This window comes from Stylophora pistillata, chromosome 10 (genome assembly GCF_964205215.1).
Source record: "Stylophora pistillata chromosome 10, jaStyPist1.2, whole genome shotgun sequence".
Lineage (NCBI taxonomy): Eukaryota > Metazoa > Cnidaria > Anthozoa > Scleractinia > Pocilloporidae > Stylophora > Stylophora pistillata.
In genome coordinates this window covers 19,486,057-19,505,640 of record NC_142528.1, presented here as the reverse complement: position 1 = coordinate 19,505,640, position 19,584 = coordinate 19,486,057, and positions in this window count along the sequence as shown.

The following is a 19,584-nucleotide window of genomic DNA, read 5'->3' as shown; positions in this document are numbered from 1 at the left end:
CCGAAACTCAGCTCTGCAGGGCTTTTAACAAGTACCCTTCCCCTCTAAATCCGTATTCATTCCTAAGATTCATACAAAACTTTCTAGTTTGACCAATATTATAGCAATTTAGAAATAGCAATATAGTAACAAAGAGAGGATTTTATTAATTATTTTCTTCAGAAAATTGTTTCAGAAAACTGCGTCAGAAAACTGTTTCTTGACGGTGTTAAATACCTTAGTCAGGTGATTGTAGGTATTTCCTTTAGGAATTAATTAATAAGTTCCTCCTTTTGTCACCATATTGCTATTTCATGTCCCTAACTTTGCAAGTGGTTAACTAGTTATGGTATTTGTAAAACTAGAGAGGTTTGTGTGAATCTTTCAAATGAATAGGGATTTAGAAGGGGAGAATAGTGGTCAAAAGCCTTGCAAGGCTGAATTTGAGATTAGAACACAAAGTCCGGGTAATAGTTCTTAAATTATCAGGTTAGTTAAAAATATTTTGGGCACAGAAAGACCAGTGCAATCTCAGCACTTGCCCAAGGTTTCTGGAGGGCAATGACAATGCTTTTCACTTCACCTGTGCTAACCCTAACCCTGACCCTAACTCTAAACCCTAATGTTAGTGTTTTCTTATATATTTTGTAATGATCTATTGAAAACAATTGGTTTTGGCAAGTTTGCAGATACCTTTTGCAAATCCGAGTTCTTAGCCTGAGTTGAACAAGACTTGACCCATTTCTCACTCTAGCCATATTTCGCACGAAATATCGTGTTTAAACTAAATTCTAGGTTTTTCTTATAGATTTCATTACAATCTGGTCAAAAAAATTGGATTTGGCTTGTTCGTGGATACATTGTGGAAAACTGTCTTTTCAGCTTGAGTTGAGAAAGACTTAAAAAATTTTTACTCTCTGTCTAAATGTTGCTGGAGAGATCGGGTATCATCCAAATCTTAGCGTTCTCTTTCAGATTTCGATGCAATCTAGTCAAAAAAATTGTTTTGGCTTCTTTGCAGATACTTTTTGCAAAACCGTGTTTTCGGCGTGAGATGAGCAAGTCTTGACTTATTTCACTGTCTGGCCAAGTTTTGCAGGAAACACCGGGTGTTAACCAAATTTTTGTGTTTTGTTACAGATTTCAATGCAGTTTAGTAAAAAAAAGTGCTTTTGGGTTGTTTGCAAATACTTTTTGCAAGAGCGTGTTTTCAGAGTGAGTTGAGCAAGACTTCACCCATTTCACTCTCTGGCCAAATTTGCAGGAAACACCAGGTATGAAGGAAATTTTAGTGGTTTCTTACAGAGTTCAATGCAATCTAGTCAAACAAATTACTTTTTAGTTGTTTGCAGATACTTTTTGCAAACGCCTGTTGTCAGAGTGAGTTCAGCAAGACTTGACCCATTTCACTCTCTGGCTAAATATCCCAGGAAACATAAAGTATCAACCACATTTTTTTTTAAAGAAATTTGAACAAAATCTCTCCAAAACACTTGGTTTTGACGTGTTTGCAGCTACTTGTTTGCAAAACCGAGTTCTCAGCGAGATTTGAGAAAGACGACCTATTCCATTCTGTGGCCACATATCGCAGGGAACATCGTGTTTCATTCAAATTTTAGTGTTTTCTTATAAATTTTAATACAATCTGATGAAAAAAGTTGGATTTCGCTTGTTCGTAGATACTTTATCATAAAACCGTGGTTTGAGCCACAGCTGAGCAAAATTTGCAGGAAAGATCGGGTCTCAACCAAATTTTGGCGTTTTCTCTTAGATTTCGCTGCAATGTAGTCAAAAAGATTGCTTTTGGCTTCTTTGCAGATAAATTTTGCAAAACCGTGCTTTCAGCGTGAGTTGAGCAAGACTTGACCCTTTTAACTCTCTAACAAAGTTTTGCAGGAAAACCGGGTATTAAGCTAATTTTAGTATTTTCTTACAGATTTCAATGCAATCTAGTAAAATAAACTGCTTTTGGGTTGTTTGCGGATACCTTTTGCATAACCGTGTTTTCAGCGTGAACTGAGCAAGACTTGACCCATTTCACTCTCTGGCCTAATTCCCAAGGAAACATCAAGTATCAACCACATTTTATTGTTTCCTTAGAGACTGCCTGACCGACTGGTTGACTGTTTTTTACTAAGTTGCTGTCCGACAGGTAAATGAATGGCAAACCAAAGGTGACTGACTGGCTGACTGACTGGTTGACATACTAGCTGGTATCACACCGGCTGACTACCTACCGGTTGCTGAGTGACGAGTGACTCTCTGACTGATTGGTTGAATCAGTGTGTTGAAGCTGACTGGCTGTGACTCGTTACCTAACTTCGTGACAGATTCGTGAATGAGTGTCTAATTGCCTTGTTGACTGCCTAGATGACTGAAACGTTGACTGCTCAATGGTACTTGACTGGCCATCTGACTGGGTAAGTCACCGGGTTACCGACTGGTGACTGAAGGTAATTGACTGGTTACTGGCTTGTTGACTGACCGGCTAAAGAAAAGGTTGACTGAACCACTGGCCCTTGACAGGCTAACTTAATTGCTGACCGACTGGTGACTGAGTGGCTAATTGACTTGCCGACTGACTAAGAAGTTGTCTGACCAAGTGGTACTTGCCTGGCTATCTGACTGGTTGTCTGACCTGCGAACCGACTGGTGAGGAAATGGCTCATTGAATGCTGACTAACTGGCTGACTGCCTGATTGACTGACTGGCCGACTGAAAGGTTGACGGATTTATTGGTATTGGACTGGATATCTGACTGGTTAACTGACTTGCTGAACAATTGGTGACTGATCGGCTAGTTAACTAATGATTAAGTGACTCATTGACTGAGTGGCTGATTAAAAGACTGATATACTCAATGGTACTTGACTGGCTATCTGTCTGGTTAGTCGACTTCCTGCCCAATTTGTCGCGAATAAGAGAATGCTGACTGACTGGCCGAATGGCTGGTTGACTGACTCGGTTAATGAATGGTTGACTCGCTCAGTGGCACTGGACTTGCTATTTGACTTGTTAACTAACTTGGTGACCGACTTGGGAGTGCCTAGTTGAATGGTGATTGAGATGCTGACTGGCTGGTTGACTAAGTGAATAACTGAATGCTTGAATGACTCACTGGTATTTGCTTGGCTATCTAACCGGTTAACTAACTTGCTGACCAACTGCTGACTGAGTGACTAACCGACTAACCTGGTGACTAACTGGCTGTGTCTTGTGGACTGACTGCATGACTCAATGGTACTTAACTGGCTGTCTGACTAGTTACCTGAGTTGCTGATCGACTGGCAACCAAGTGCTTAGCTGAATGGTGATTGAGATGGTGACTGGCAGGTTGACTGAGTGAGTGACTGAATGCTCGGCTGACTCAGTGGCACTTGTCTGGCTATCTGACCAGCTACCTGACTTGCTGATCGACTGGTGACTAACTGGCCAAGTGCCTGGTGGACTGAGTGGATGACTGGCTGGTGGTACTTGACTGGCCTTCGTACAGGTTAACTGACTTGCTGCCTGAGTGCGATGTTAACCGAGTGGTAAGTGACTGGTTATTGACTGATGGTTAACTGGCTGATTGTTAACTTGCTTACTTACTTGTACCCCAACGGCTGACTAACTGGCTAACTGATTGTTTATCTAACTGTTTGAGTGACTGGTTAAGTGAGTGGTTGTCCGACTGATTGAGTTAATGGTTACTAACTGATTGACGGGTAAACTAACTAACTGATACCTAACCGGCTGACTGACTGGTTGAGTGACTCGCTTGTGCCTCACTAGCCCTCCGGCTTGTCGACCGACATGGTGACCGACTATCGGCGAACTAATTGACTGGTGACGGACTTGTGAACTAACTGGTTGGTACCTGAGCGGGATACTGTATGTCTAACTGACTGACTGAGTTAAAGGTTCCCGAGCCTTTAACTGGTGACTGACTGATTGAATAAATCACTGGTAGCCGACTGGCGATCTGACTTGTTGACGGACGCACTGAATGGGAAACGATTGGGTAATTAACTGGTAACTGACTGGTTAATTGGTTGAATGACCCACTTCTAGCTGACCAGCCTATTAACTGGTTGCCTATGTGGTTGGCTGACTGGTTAACTAAACTTCTGACGAATTGTTGACTCACCAGTTAACTGACTTCTTAAATGAGTGATTGGTGACGTGGTCACCGACTGGTCGACTAACTCACCGGTACCTGATCTGCTGACTAACCGGTTGACTGAGCTACTGGTTCCTGAACGGCTGAATAACTGGGTTCCTAACTGTTTGACTGACTGAACGACTTCAAGATTATTGACTGGCGAGTGACTGACAACGGGAATCCTGAGATTTTGACATCCTTGCTGACTCATTTATTGGTACTTAACTCGCTGACTTTCTGGTTGAGCGACTGTTTAACTGACTGGTTAAATGACTGTTTGACTGGCTGGGTGATTGGCTTGCTGACAGACTTATTAGTGGGTAAATACTGTCTTTCCGTCTAATGGGCTGACCTAATCACTGGTACCTGACCGAGTGACTGACCTGTTGACTATCTTACTGAGCGACTGGAAATGGACTGACTAAGTAAGTGATTAGTGACTTGCACACTAAGTGACCGGGTGACTGACTGAGTGAGAGACTTGCTAGTATTTGACCATCTGACAAACTCTTACGCTACCTGGCTGACCCATAGGTGATTGACTGGCTTAGTGACTAGTTCACTGAGTGGTTGAGTGAATTACTGGTATCCAACTGTGTAACTTAATGGTTGACTGGGCTGCCGACCCATTAATGAATGCATGGCTAAATGACTATCCAACTTAATGACAAGTGAGCAGCTAACTAATTGGCTTACCACCTTGCTAATTGACTGGTGACTGACTTAATAAACAAATAAAAAATATAAACAAAGTGGTGACTGGCCTACTGGCTGACTGACTGGTCAACTGCGTCGGTGGTACCTGACCAGCAGACTGACTAGTTGACTGACACATTGGCTCCTGAGGCCTCTTTGATTGGTCGACTGATGGGTTGACTGACCTTCATACCGACTGGCGACTGGAAGGCTGGGTGAGTGGCTGGTGGACTGACTGGATGACTGAATGATTGAAGTGGTACTTGACTGGTTACCGGACTGGTCAACCGCCTTGCCAAGCGACTGGCGACTGCGTCGTATTTTGAGTTGTGACTGACCAGCTCACTGGCTGGTTTAGTGACTCGCTGTCTGAATGTTTGAGTAACCCAGTCCTAATTAAATGGTTATCTGACTAGTTAACTGATTTATTGGCCGACTTGTGATTGAATGGTTAATTGACGGGTGACTGATGGCCTGACTGGCCGTTTGACTAATTGGCTCTCTGAATGGGTGACTGTTTGAGTGATATTTCTCTGGTTAACTGACCTGCTGAGCGATTCGTTACTGTGTGGCTAATTGAATGGTGACTGACTGGCTGACTGCGTGGTTGTCTGAAAGGCTGAGTACCCCAATGGTACCTGACTGGCTATGTGACTGGTTAACTGACTTTGTTACCGACTAGTGACTGCCAGGCTAATCGAGTACTGAGTGACTGGCACTAGAGTGGCTATCTAGCCAGCTAACTGAGGTCCTCATCTTGTGGTGACTTGGAGGCTATTTTAGTGTTGACTGTCTCGCTTGTTGACTGACTGGGTGACTGACTGTTTGACTGACGTAAAAGTACTTGGTATGCTATTTACTTGGTTAACTGGTTTGCACAGCTAATGGTTCACTGCTACTTGAGTGGGCATCTGATTGGTAAACTGACATGCTGACCGATCAGTGACTAATTCACCCACTGACTGGTGACTGACTGGCTGGTTTACCGACTGGATGACTAAATAGTTTACTAACTCACTGGTACTTCACTGGCTATCTGACCTGTTAGCTGAGTTGCTCACGGACTGGTGACTGATTGGCCTATCTACTGGTCACTTACTGCCTGGTTGAATTATTGTATGACTAAAAGCTCGACTGAGTCAGTTCCACTTCACTAATTATAGGAGTAGTTAAGTGACTTCCTCACCGATTGGTGAATTGGTAATTAATGGGCTGGTGGCTGACATGCTGACTGACAAATGACGGGCTAATTGATGGTCAGCAAGTCACTTAACTACTCCGATAGTTAGTTTGGTGCAACTGAGTCAGTCAGGCATTCAGTCATACAATAAGTCATCCAGCCAGTGAGTGACCCGTAGGTAGGCCAACCAGTCACTAGTGAGTCAGCAACTCAGTTAAAAGGTCAGTTAGCCAGTCAAGTACCACTGAGTAAGTCAACCATTTATTCATCCAGTCAGTCAACCAGCCAGTCAGTCACCAGTCAATGGAAGAGGCAGGCACCGGTCGGTCAGCAAGTCAGTTAACCAGTCACATACCCAGTTAGGTACCAGTGAATCAGTAAACAATTAGCTGAGCAAATAAGTGAACCAAGTAATTAATCATTTAAGTACCACTAAGTCGGTGACCCAGTCAGTCACTTAGTCAGTCGACAAGAGAGACAGTCAATACTAAAATAGCCTCCAGGTCACCACTCGGTGAGCAACTTAGTTAACTAGTTAGATAGCTGGTCTAATACCATTCAGCTTGTCAACCTCTCAGTCAGCCAGTTAATCAGCACTCAATTAGCCACGCAGTCACCAGTCGGTAACTAAGTCAGTTAACTAGTCACATAGCCAGTCAGGTACGATTAGGGTAGTCAACCCTTTATTTAGTCAGTCAGACAACCAAGCAGTCAGCCAGTCAGTAACCATTCAATTAGCCACTCAGTAACGAATCGCTCAGCAGGTCAATTAACCAGACAAATATCACTTTAACAGTCACCCATTCAGAGAGTAAACTGGTCAATCGGCCAGTCAGGCTGTCAATCACCTGTCAATTGGCCACTCAATCACAGGTCGGCCAGCAAATCCGTTGACTAGTCAGTTAACCACTAAAGGTGGACTGGGTCACTCAAACATTCAGACAACGAGTGAGTAAACCAGCCAGTCATCTGGTCAGTTACGACGCAAAAGGCGACGCAGTCGAGAGTCGTTCGGTAAGTTGGTTAACCAGTCCGATAACCAGTCAAGTACCACTTAGTCATTTAACCACTCAGTCATCCAGTCAGTCCACCAGCCACTCACCCAGCCACTCAGTCACAAGTCGGTAAGCAAGTCAGTCAACCCATAAGTCAACCAATGACATAGGCGTCAGGAACCCATGAGTCAGTCAGCTAGTCAGTCATTTGGTAAGGTACTACTGACGAGGTCGACCAGTCAATCAGCCAGTCAGCCAGTCACAACTTTGTTAGCTAGTCAGTCACAAGTCGCTTATTAAGTCAGTCACCAGTCAATTAGCAAGGTGGTAAACCAATCAAGAAGCTGGTCACTTGTCAGTAAGTCACTTGTCAGATAGTCACTAAGCCGTGCATTCATTAATGGGTCCGCAACCCAGTCAACCATTGAGATACACAGTTGGATACCAGTAATTCACTCAAACAATTGGTGAACTAGTCAATAAGCCAGTCAATCACCTATGGGTCAGCCAGGTAGCGTAACAGTTTGTCAGCCCATCAAGTACTAGCAAGTCTGTCACTCAGCCACTCAGTGAGCAGTCTGCTAACCACTCAGTTAGTCAAACCATTACTAGTGGTTCAGTAAGGTAGTCTACAAGTCAGACGGTCAGATACCAGTGATTAGTTCAAACCATTAGACGGTCAGGCAGTGATCACACACCAATAAGTCTGTCAGCAAGTCAATCACGCAGCCAATCAATTAGTCATTTAACCCATCAGTCAATCAGTCGCTCAACCAGGAAGTCAGTAATGAACAATCAGCCAGTAAACCATCAGTCACTAACCCGTCAGTTGCCACTCGGCTAACATCGCACTTAGGGAGCAAATCAATTAACCAGTCTGATAACCAGTCAAGTACCACTAAGAAAGTCAACCATTCAGTCATCCAATCAGTCCGCCAGGCACTTAACCAGCTATTCACCAGTCGGTCAGCAAGTCAGGTAACTGTTCAGATAACCAGTCAAGTGCCACCATTCAATCACTCACTCAGTCAACCTGCCAGTCGGCATCTCAATCACCATTCAGCTAGGCACTTAGTTGCCAGTCGGTCAGCAACTCAGCTAACTAGTCATCCAGTCAGTCCACAAGACACTCAGCCAGTTAGTCACCAGGCAGTTAGTCACTCAGTCAGCAGTCGGTCAGCAAGTTAGTTATCTGGTTAGATAGCCAAGCAAGGACCACTGAGTCAGCCAACCGTTCAGTCAGTTACTCAGTTCACCAGCCAGTCAGCATCTCAATTACCATTCAACTAGGCACTTAGTCACAAGTCGGTTACGAACTTAGTTAACCAGTCAGCTAGCAAGTCGAGTGCCTCTGAGCCAGTCGACCATTCATTAATCGGGTCAGTCAACCAGCCAGTCCACCGGTCAGTCAGTAGTAATTTATCAGTGAGGTAGGGTTCATTTTATCAGCACATCGACTAACCAAACACATAGCCAGTCAATTACTATTGACTTACTCAGTCTTTCAATCAGCCGCTTGGTCAGCGAGTCGCTTAGTCACCAATGAATTAGCCGACCAGTCACCAGTTGTACACCAAGTCAGTTAACCAGGCAGATATACAGTCCAGTACCATTAAGACAGTTTACCTTTCAGTCGAGCGGTAAGTCAATCAGGCAGTGAGCCAGTCAGTCAATGCGATGTTAGCGGAGTGGCAACTGACTAGTTACTGACTGATGGTTTACTGGCTGATTGTTAACTACTTAAACGGCTAACTAACTGACTAACTAATTGGTTATTTAGGTGCTTGAGTAACTGGTTGAGTGAGAGGTTGTCCGACTGACTGAGTTAATGGTTACTGACTAATTGACGGGTAAACTAACTCACTAATACCTGACTGGCTGACTTACTGGTTGAGTGACTCGCTTGTGCCTCACAAGCCCTCTGACTTGTTGACTGACATGGTGACCGACTACCCACAAACTAATTGGCTGGTGACGGACTTCTGATTTAACTAGTTGGTAACTCAGCGAGTTACTGAATGTTTAACTGACTGAATGAGTTAACGGTTCCTGAGCCGATTTACTGATTGACTGACTGACTCAATGGTAGCTGACTGGCCATTTGACCTGTTGACGGACGCACTGAGTGAGAAATGATTAACTAGGGTCACTCAACCATTCAGACAGAGAGTCAGTAAACCAGCCAATCAGCTGGTCAGTCACGACTCAAAAAGCGACGCAGTCGCCAGTCGGTCGTCGAGTCGGTTAACCAGTCCGATAACCAGTCAAGTACCACTGAGTAAGTCAACGATTTATTCATCCAGTCAGTCAAGCAGCCAGTCAGTCACCAGTCAATGGAAGAGGCAGGCACCGGTCGGTTAGCAAGTCGGTTAACCAGTCCGATAACCAGTCAAGTACCACTGAGTAAGTCAATCATTTATTCATCCAGTCAGTCTACCAGCCACTCACCCAGCCAATCAGTCACCAGTCGGTAAGCAAGTCAGTCAACCCATCAGTCAACTAGTCAGATAGGCGGTTGGAACCAATCAGTCAGTCCACTAGTCCGTCAGCTTGTCAGGTACCACTGACGAGGTCGACCAGTCAGTCAGCCATTCAGCCAGTCACCACTTTGTTAGCTAGTCGGTCACTAGTCGCTAATTCAGTCAGTCACCAGTCCGTTAGCAAGGTGGTAAACCAATCAGTCAACTGATCACTTTCAGTAAGTCGGATAGTCACTTAGCCGTGCATTTATTAATGGTCCGCAACTCAGTTAAACATTGAGATACACAGAAGGATACCAGTAATTCACTCAACCACTCAGTAAACTAGTCACTAAGCCAGTTAATCACCTATCGGTCAGCCAGATAGCGTAACAGTTTGTCAGCCGGTCAAGTACTAGCAAGTCTGTCACTCAGTCAGTCACTCGGCCACTCAGTGAGCAAGTCAGTAACCACTCAGTCCATTACGTCAGTCCATTACGAGTCGCTCAGAAAGGTAGTCAACGAGTCAGTTAGTCGGTCAGGTACCAGTGATTAGGTCAACCCATTAAACGGTCAGACAGTAATCACCCAACAATAAGTCTGTCACCAAGTCAATCACCTAGCCAGTCAGCCAGTCATTTAACCAGTCAGTCAATAGGTCGCTCAACCAGGAAGTCACCGAGTTAAGTACCAATGAATGAGTCACCAGTCGGTCAATAAGGCAGTCAACACCTCAGGATTCCAGTTAAGTAACAGTAGGTCGGTCAAGCGGTCAGTCAGCCGGTCAAATATCATTGAGTCAGTCAAGCAGTCAGTCAGCCGGCGAGTCATCATTCAGTCAACTAGTTAGTAAACCAGTGCGTCAGTTAGTCAGGTACTAGTGGGTCATTCAATTAGTCAGTGAGCCTATTACTCAATCGTCTGTTAGACAGTCCGTCAGCAGTCGGCCACGAGTGACTTAATGAACAAGTCAGACAGTCACTGAATCAGTCAGTCGCCAGTCAGTAATCTTTAATTCTTTCAGTCAGTCAACCAGTTAGGGACCGGATCAGGTACCAGTGAATAGTAAACCAAGTAGAACCAGTAAATAGGCTGGTCAGCTAGTAGTGAGTCAGTCAACTACTTAACCAGTCAGTTACCAGTCAATTAGCCAATCGCTTGTCAGTCAGTGCGTCAGTCAACAAGTCATATTGCCAGTCAGCTACCAGTGAGTAAGTTAATAAGTCAGCCACTCGGCTCAGGAACCTTTAACTCAGTCAGTCCGTTAAACATTCAGTAACCCGCTCAGGTACCAACGAGTTAGTTCACAAGTCCGTCACCAGTCAATTAGCCCGTCGGTAGTCGGTCACCATGTCGGTCAACAAGTCGGAGGGCTAGTGAGGCACCAGCGAGTCACTCAACCAGTCAGTCAGCCGGTCAGTTACCAGTGAGTTGGTTTACTCGTCAATCAGTCAGTAACCATTAACTCAGTCAGTCGGAAAACCACTCACGATACCAGGCACTCAAACAGTTAGATAACCAATCAGTTAGCCAGTTAGTAAGCCGTTGAGGTACAAGTCAGTCAGCAAGTTAACTATTAGTCAGTTAACCATCAGTCACTAACCAGTCAGTTGCCCTTCGGTTAACATCGCACTCACGCAGCAAGTCAGTTAACCAGTCCGATAACCAGTCAAGTACCACTAAGTAAGTCAACCATTCAGTCATCCAGTCAGTCCACCAGGCACTCAGCCAGTTAGTCACCAGTCGATCAGCAAGTCAGGTAAATGGTCAGATAGCCAGTCAAGTGCCACTGAGTCAGCCGACCATTCAGTCACTCAATCAGTCAACCTGCCAGTCAGCATCTCAATCACCATTCAGCTAGGCACTTAGTCGCCAGTCGGTCAGCAACTCAGGTAACTAGTCAGACAGCCAGTCAAGTACCATTGAGTCATGCAGTCAGTCCACAAGACACTCAGCCAGTTAGTCCATGGCAGTTAGTCAATCAGTCAGCAGTCGGTCAGCAAGTAAGTTAACTGGTTAGATAGCCAAGCAAGTACCACTAAGTCAGCGAACCATTCAGTCAGTGACTCAGTCAACCAGCCAGTCAGCATCTCAATCACCATTCAATTAGACACTTAGTCACAAGTCGGTCACCAAGGTGGTTAACCAGTCAGATAGCAAGTGAAGTGCCACTGAGCCAGTCAACCATTCATTAATCAAGTCAGGCAACCAGCCAGTCGGCCAGTCAGTCACTAGTCAATTATTCGCGACATAGTCCCCATTTGATCAGCAAGTCGACTAACCAGACAGATAGCCAGTCGAGTACCATTGAGTCACTGTCTTTCAATCAGTCACTCAGTCAACGAGTCACTTAGTCGCCAGTCAATTAGCTGAACAGTCACCAGTTGTACACGAAGTCAGTTAACCAGTCAGATACCAGTCCAGTAATATTAAGTCAGTCAACCTTTCAGTCGACCAGTCATTCAATCAGGCAGTCAGCCAGTCAGTGAGCAATCAATGATCCACTCGCTCACCAGTCGGTTCGCAAGTCAGACAGCCAATCAGAAAGCCAGTCAAGTACCACTGGGTCAGACAACTTTTCAGTCAGTCGGTCAGTCAACCAGCCAGGCAGCCAGTCAGTCACCAGTCAATTAGCCACTCAGTCACCAGTCGGTCAGCAAGTCAGTTAACCTGTCAAGTCCCAATAGTGCGGTCAACCTTTCTGTTAGCCGGTCAGTCAACAAGACAGTTAGTCACCAGTCGATAAGCAAGTCAGGTAAATGGTCTGATAGTCAAGTGCCACTGAGTCAGCCGACCATTCAGTCACTTAGTCAACCTGCCAGTCACCATCTCGATCACCATTCACCTAAGCACTTGGTCGCCAGTCGATCAGCAACTCAGGTAACTAGTAGGACAGCCAGTTAAGTAACATTGAGTCATCCAGTCAGTCCACAAGACACAGCCAGTTAGTCACCAGGTTAGTCGGTTAGATACTCAGTCAGCAGTTGGTCAGCACGTTAGTTAACCGGTTAAGCAAATACCATTGAGTCATTCAACCATTCAGTCATTCACTGAGTCAACCAGCCAGTCAGAATCTCAATCACCATTCAACTAGGCACTTAGTCACAAGTCAGTCACCAAGTTAGTTAACCAGTCAGATAGCAAGTCAAGTGCCACTGAGCGAGTCAACCATTCATTAACCGAGTCAGTCAGCCAGCCAGTCGGCCAGTCAGTCAGCAGTCCATTATTCGCGACCAATTGGGCAGCAAGTCGACCAATCAGACAGATAGCCAGTCAAGTACCATTGAGTAACTCAGTCTTTCAATCAGCCACTCAGTCAATGAGTCACTTACTCCTTAGTCAACTAGCCGATCAGTAGCCAGTTGTTCAGCAAGTCAGTTAACCAGTCAAATATCCAGTCCAACACCATTAAGTCCGTCAACCTTTCAGTCGGCCAGTCAGTCAATCAGGCAGTCAGCCAGTTATACAACATTCAATGAGCCATTCGCTAACCATTCGATTCGCAGGTCAGACAACCAGTGAGATAGCCAGTCAAGTACCACTGGGTCAGACAACTTCTTAGTCAGTCGGGTAGTCAACCAGCCAGTCAGCCAGTCAGGCACCAGTCAATTAGCCACTCAGTCACCAGTCGGTCAGCAATTCAGTTAGCCTGTCAAGTGCCAATGGTTCAGTCAACCTTTTCTTTAGCCCGTCAGTCAACAAGCCAGTCACCAGTCACCAGTCGGTAACCCGGTCAGTTACCCAGTCAGATGGCCAGTCAAGTACCATTGAGCAGTCAACGTTTCAGTCATCTAGGCAGTCAACAAGGCACTTAGACACTTATTCACGAATCTGTCACCAAGTTAGGTAATGAGTCACAGCCAGTCAGCTTCAACACACTGATTTAACGATTCAGTCAGAGAGTCACTCGTCACTCAGCAACCGGTAGGTGGTCAGCCAGTCTAATACCAGCTAGTATGTCAACCAGTCAGTCACCTTTGGTTTGCCAGTCACTCACCTGTCGGTCAACAACTTAGTAAAAAACAGTCAACCAGTCGGTCAGGCAGTCTCTAAGTAAACAATAAAATGTGGTTGATACTTGATGTTTCCTTGGGAATTTGGCCAGAGAGTGAAATGAGGCAAGTCTTGCTCAGTTCACGCTGAAAACACGGTTATGCAAAAAGTATCCGCAGAAAACCCAAAAGCAGTTTATTTTACTAGACTGCATTGAAATCTTCAAGAAAATACTAAAATTTGCATAATACTTGGTTTTCCTGCAAAACTTGGTAAGAGAGTGAAAAGGGTTAAGTCTTGCTCAACTCACCCTAAAAGCATGGTTTTGCACAATTTATTTGCAAAGAAGCCAAAAGCAATCTTTTTGACTACATTGCAGCGAAATCTAAGAGAAAACGCCAAAATTTGGTTGAGACCCGATCTTTCCTGCAAAATTTGGCCAGAGAGTGATATGTGCCAAATTTTGCTCAGCTGTGGCTCAAACCACGCTTTTACGATAAAGTATATACGAACAAGCCAAATCCAACTGTTTCCGTCAGATTGTATTAAAATCTATAAGAGAACACTAAAATTTGGATGAAACACGATGTTTCCTGGGAAATGTGGCCACAGAGTGGAATAGGTCGTCTTTCTCAAATCTCGCTGAGAACTCGGTTTTGCAAAAAAGTATCTGCAAACACGTCAAAACCAATTGTTTTGGAGAGATTGTGTTCAAACTTCTAAAAAAACAAAATGTGGTTGATACTTTATGTTTCCCGGGATATTTAGCCAGAGAGTGAAATGGGTCAAGTCTTGCTGAACTCACTCTGACAACAGGCGTTTGCAAAAACTATCTGCAAACAACCAAAAAGTAATTTGTTTGACTAGATTGCATTGAAACCACTAAAATTTCCTTCATATTTGGTGTGTCCTAAAAAACTTGGCCAGAGAGTAAAATGGGTGAAGTCTTGGTAAACTCACTCTGAAAACACGCTTTTGCAAAAAGTATTTGCAAACAACCCAAAAGCACATTTTTTACTAGATTGCAATGAAATCTGTAACAAAACACAAAAATTTGCTTAACACCCAGTGTTTCCTGCAAAACTTGGCCAGACAGTGAAATAAGTCAAGACTTGCTCATCTCACGCCGAAAATACGGTTTTGCAAAAATTATCTGTAAAGCCAAAATAATTTTTTTGACCAGATTGCATCGAAATCTGAAAGACAACGCTAAAATTTGGATGATACCCGATCTTTCCAGCAACATTTGGACAGAGAGTAAAAATTTGCCAAGTCTTGCTCAACTCAAGCTGAAAAGACAGTTTTCCACAATGTATCTACGAACAAGCCAAATCCAATTTTTTTGACCAGATTGTAATGAAATCTATAAGAAAACACTAGAATTTAGTTTAAACACGATGTTTCCTGCGAAATGTGGCCACAGTGAGAAATGGGTTAAGTCTTGTTCAACTCAGGCTCAAAACTCGGATTTGCAAGAGGTAACTGCACACTTGCCAAAACCAATTGTGTTCAATAGATCATTACAAAACATGTAAGAAAACACTAACATTAGGGTTTAGCGTTAGGGTCAGGGTTAGGGTTAGGAATATGGATGGCATTTTCCTACATGCTATCTTCAGAGTCTAACCGGGTTCTGTTGTGGCAGCATGCCAGGAGATGGCACGGGGTAGTTGTACGCGGAAAAGACGTGGCTACATAGAGTTTTGTCTGCGTTGGGCAAAGTAGGAGAAGGCCCAATGGCTCAGCGACCTTTGATGGGGACTCCTTCACGGGGGAGGAACGAGCCAAGGCGCGATCTTTTGGTCGCCTTTCGCTGTCTGAGCGTTCGAAAGAACGGAGGGTGCGGCATCGTCCGTTGGTGAGCGAGGCTTGTGGCCGGAGTTTGAGTTGTTTTATTGGCGACTGACTCCGATATGGGATAGCTAACTTGTGTATGCTGCCAGTAGTCATATGCTTGTCTCAAAGATTAAGCCATGCATGTCTAAGTATAAGCACCAGTACTGTGAAACTTCGAATGGCTATCAGTTATCGTTTATTTGATTGTTATCGTTTATTTGATTGTTATCGTTTATTTGATAAATCAGTTATCGTTAAATCAGTTATCGTTAAATTTGTTAAATCAGTTATCGTTTATTTGATTGTACCCGTACTACTTGGATAACCGTAGTAATTCTAGAGGTTACAGTTGCGAAAAGTCCCGACTGTCTTCGGAAGGGTTGTATTTATTAGAATAAAAACCAATGCAGATTTTGCCCGGTGTTGTGGTGAATCATAGTAACTAATGGAATCGCACGGCCTTTGCGCTGGCGATGTTTCATTGAAATATCTACCCCATCAACTGTCGATGGTAAGGTAGTGGCTTACCATGGTTGCAACGGGTGACAAAGTATTAGGGTTCGATTCCGGAGAGGGAGCCTGAGAAACGGCTACCACATCCAAGGAAGGCAGCGGGCGCGCAAATTACCCAATCCTGACTTAGGGAGGTAGTGACAAGAAATAACAACACAAGGCTTTATAATACAACGATTTATATGTTTTCCCCCACTTTCATCATTACATATGCAACCTTCCTTCCATTCCCAAATGCTCATCAACAAAATGATTACCTTTTTTCTGAAGCTTATAGCTTCCTCAAAATAAAAGAATAAGACATGAAATTTATACACAATATAGGCAATTGCATATGGTTTATGCCGCTTGAATTTCTTGTGATGTTATTAAATAGTTTTTATTTTATTAATATTTCTCTTTCAACTTTCAGAAAATGAGACGTGAAGATCATGACAAATGTCCAATTATTTTGCCAACATTTTATCAAACTACAACAACTTATATACCATAATAAATATCTAAGTAAGGGGAATACATTGGTGTATTTATATTCTCTAAGGGTTTGAATCCACATGTGCTGGAGACGCTAACAGATTGAAAGGTTTAGGTAGTTACCCACTAGCCCTGATGCCAAAAAAACTCATTAAAAAGTTAGGTTTTAAGTAAAGAAGCCGCTCTTTTATGTATGTATAGACCTGATTACTTACTATATTTGTACAAGGTGTCTTATCATTTGATATAAAACTTTAGAAGTCATCGCAGTTAGAGTTAAATTTAAGGTAACAACGTTAAAATTGATACCAAAAAAATTCATAAAGAAACTAGGTTTTAAGTAAAGACGCCGCACTTTCACGTCTATGCAGACATTGTTACTTACTATATTTATACAAGGTTTCATATCATTTGATGAAAGAGTGTAGAAATTATCGCAGTTAGGGCTAAATTTTGAGTAACCACCTTAACATCTCTGGAGAATCAGGCTAAAAATATCTCAAAGAAGCCCAAATTTGGTGTGTACATAGTTTGCACCATTCCCCATTCAGTGATTTTAACTAACTATCATTCCCTCTAATTTTAGAAATCTGACGGAAAGTATGTACCCTAAACAAGGCTTGACACGAAACTCAACCTTGAAACTAGGGCTAGATCGCAAAACTGCTAAAACCTTTATTCTTGGGAGTTGAGAGCTGAAATTTTCAGAGGATACTTATGGCATACTTTCTATCACGTGCACCAGGTTTCAAGTCATTTCAATCAATATTTTGGATTTTTTAGCCCTTTTTCGTCAAATTTGCATATTTTGAGAAAAGTGAGTGTTAGGGCTTAAGGGCTTTTCGCGTTTTTTTAACCACCATCTCATTGAATGTAGACAAGTTATACATCGTTGGAAGGTTCGCGCTAATGACTACAACTTGATGCATTCAAAAGTATTGAAATAATTACTGCGCATGCGCTGGAGACCAAAAAACCTCGAAAAAAGGGGATTTTTGAGTCTGTTTTTGCAGGGCTAAGAAACCTTAAAAATCAAACGAAATTGACACAAAGTGATATACACATAAGTGTCCATTTCCTTAACAATGGTTGGTTTAGAAAAGGATTGATTTGAGATTTTTTTATGAGTTTTCTTGTAACACGAGTCTCATATGTACGCTGTGCGGACCTATGTTTTTATCTTTTAAAAACTCGTAAAAAACTCACTTTTTATCGGTTTTTCGTTAAACTTACACCAATGTGATTACAATTAAAAGTATTTTTGTTTAAAATTAAAGGATTGATTTTTCCAACCTTTTTCGTCTTCTTTTACACGCCATAAATCTTAAGTGTTTCTATCCATTCACCTAATACTTACGCATAAAATGGAACATTGTATGTGTAAGTATGTAAGGCCTGCTAAGTTTGAAGGTCGGAACAATGAGGGCTTTTGAGTAACAGTAGATTTAATGAGTGCCTGTCCATTTCACGATTACGCTATTTTCGCCTCACTCCTGAGGTTTGAAAAATTATAAAAAATTAACAAAACATTAACTGTACCTTATTTGACCAGCATAAGATAGAACATAAAACGACGTTATCTACCATGTTAAATTTTGTTTAAAACTTTAAAACTAAATATTTGCTGTGATTGACAGAAGTCAACCTTAATTGAAAGGTAGCAATCAACCTAATTTGCCTAAATTAAGAACACCATAAGAAAATCAAATGTCTCATCTATTATGCCTGTAGGTTTGAAGTTGTTCAACAATAAGGTTATTGAGTTACAGTAGAATGAATGAATGCTACCCTTGGCCAAAAAATCCAAGATGGCGGACATCAAATAGGATGCCCTCATGGGTACTGCTCTAACTCCTCAATCTGTGATGCTCTTCACTTGCAGTTTATGAGAGTACTACAAGAGGTATAGAACTAGTCACACACCCAATATAAATATATTTCTTCAAGAGAATGGAGTTACGTTAGTTTGAAGATTGACTAGCAAAACATGAAAAATGGGCGAAGGGGTATAAGTGAGAAAAACAGTCTTAAGGTATCGAGACAACTCAAAAAGCGCTAGAAGTTGTTGTTAGGGATCATAGAGCCTATAGCAAGAGTTTCAGGGAAATTTAAAATTTTGATAAAAATGGCCATGCTACCCCCTTGGCCAAAATATCCAAGATGGCGGACACCAAATGGGGTGCTATCATGCCAACTACTACAACTAACGAATCTCTAAGGATGTGGAATTGTAATTTTTGTGAGACATAGACATGGCATGGAACTAGTTTGCTAAGAGGTTTGAAGTAGTCAGATGCCGAACGAAGAGAGATATTGCAGCTAAAAGATTGACAAGTCAAACGTGTCAGATGGGCTAAGGGGTATAAGTGAGAATATCTTTGTTGTTGGAAGGAATAATGGACCTCAACTTTTATTATTAAACAACAACATATTATATATTGTTAGAAAGGTCTTGACGAGAGGAACATTTTGGTGTATTTAAAACCCTTCAATGCGCAGGCCTTGGACTATGCCTAGGACTAAGACTATGATTGTGACTAGCACTCTTACTATGACAGTGATTATGACAGGCTAGGAAGATTACTATTACTAATACTAGGACGATAGATTTGACTATGTCCAAGAGTAACGCCATGGACATGGTTATTGTCATAGTCATTGTCCTCCTAATCATAGTCAGAGTACTAGTCATAGTCAGACAGTCATAGTCATAGTCATAGTTTTGGTCATGGCTATGACTTTCATACTGACTATAACCATACTATGGTTGTGACTATGGCTAAGACTATGACTATGACGGATACTAGGAGTCACAACCATAGTATCGTCATAGTCGTTATCAAAGTTATAGCCATGACAAAAACTATGACTATGACTATGTCTGACTGTGACTAGGACTATGGCGATGACTATAACTATGACTAGGACTAGGACTATGACTATGACTATGGCCTTACACATAGGCATAGTCATATCTATAGTCATAGTATCAGGTATAGTCATAGTCATAGCCATAGTCACAACCATAGTATGTTCATAGTCATTTTGAAAGTCATAGCCATGTCATAAACAATGACTATGACTATGACTATGTCTAACTATGACTAGGACTATGGCTATAACTATGACTATTACCAGGACTATCACTATGACTTTGACTTTGACTTTGACTAGGACTAGGACTATGCCTATGACTGGGGCCCTAACCCTTTAGGGTAACTGTTTGGGGTAAATTAGGGTGTGGCTGTGACTGTGACTGGCTGTGACTGGTTACCTAACTTCGTGACCGACTCGTGACTGACCTGGTTGCCTGGT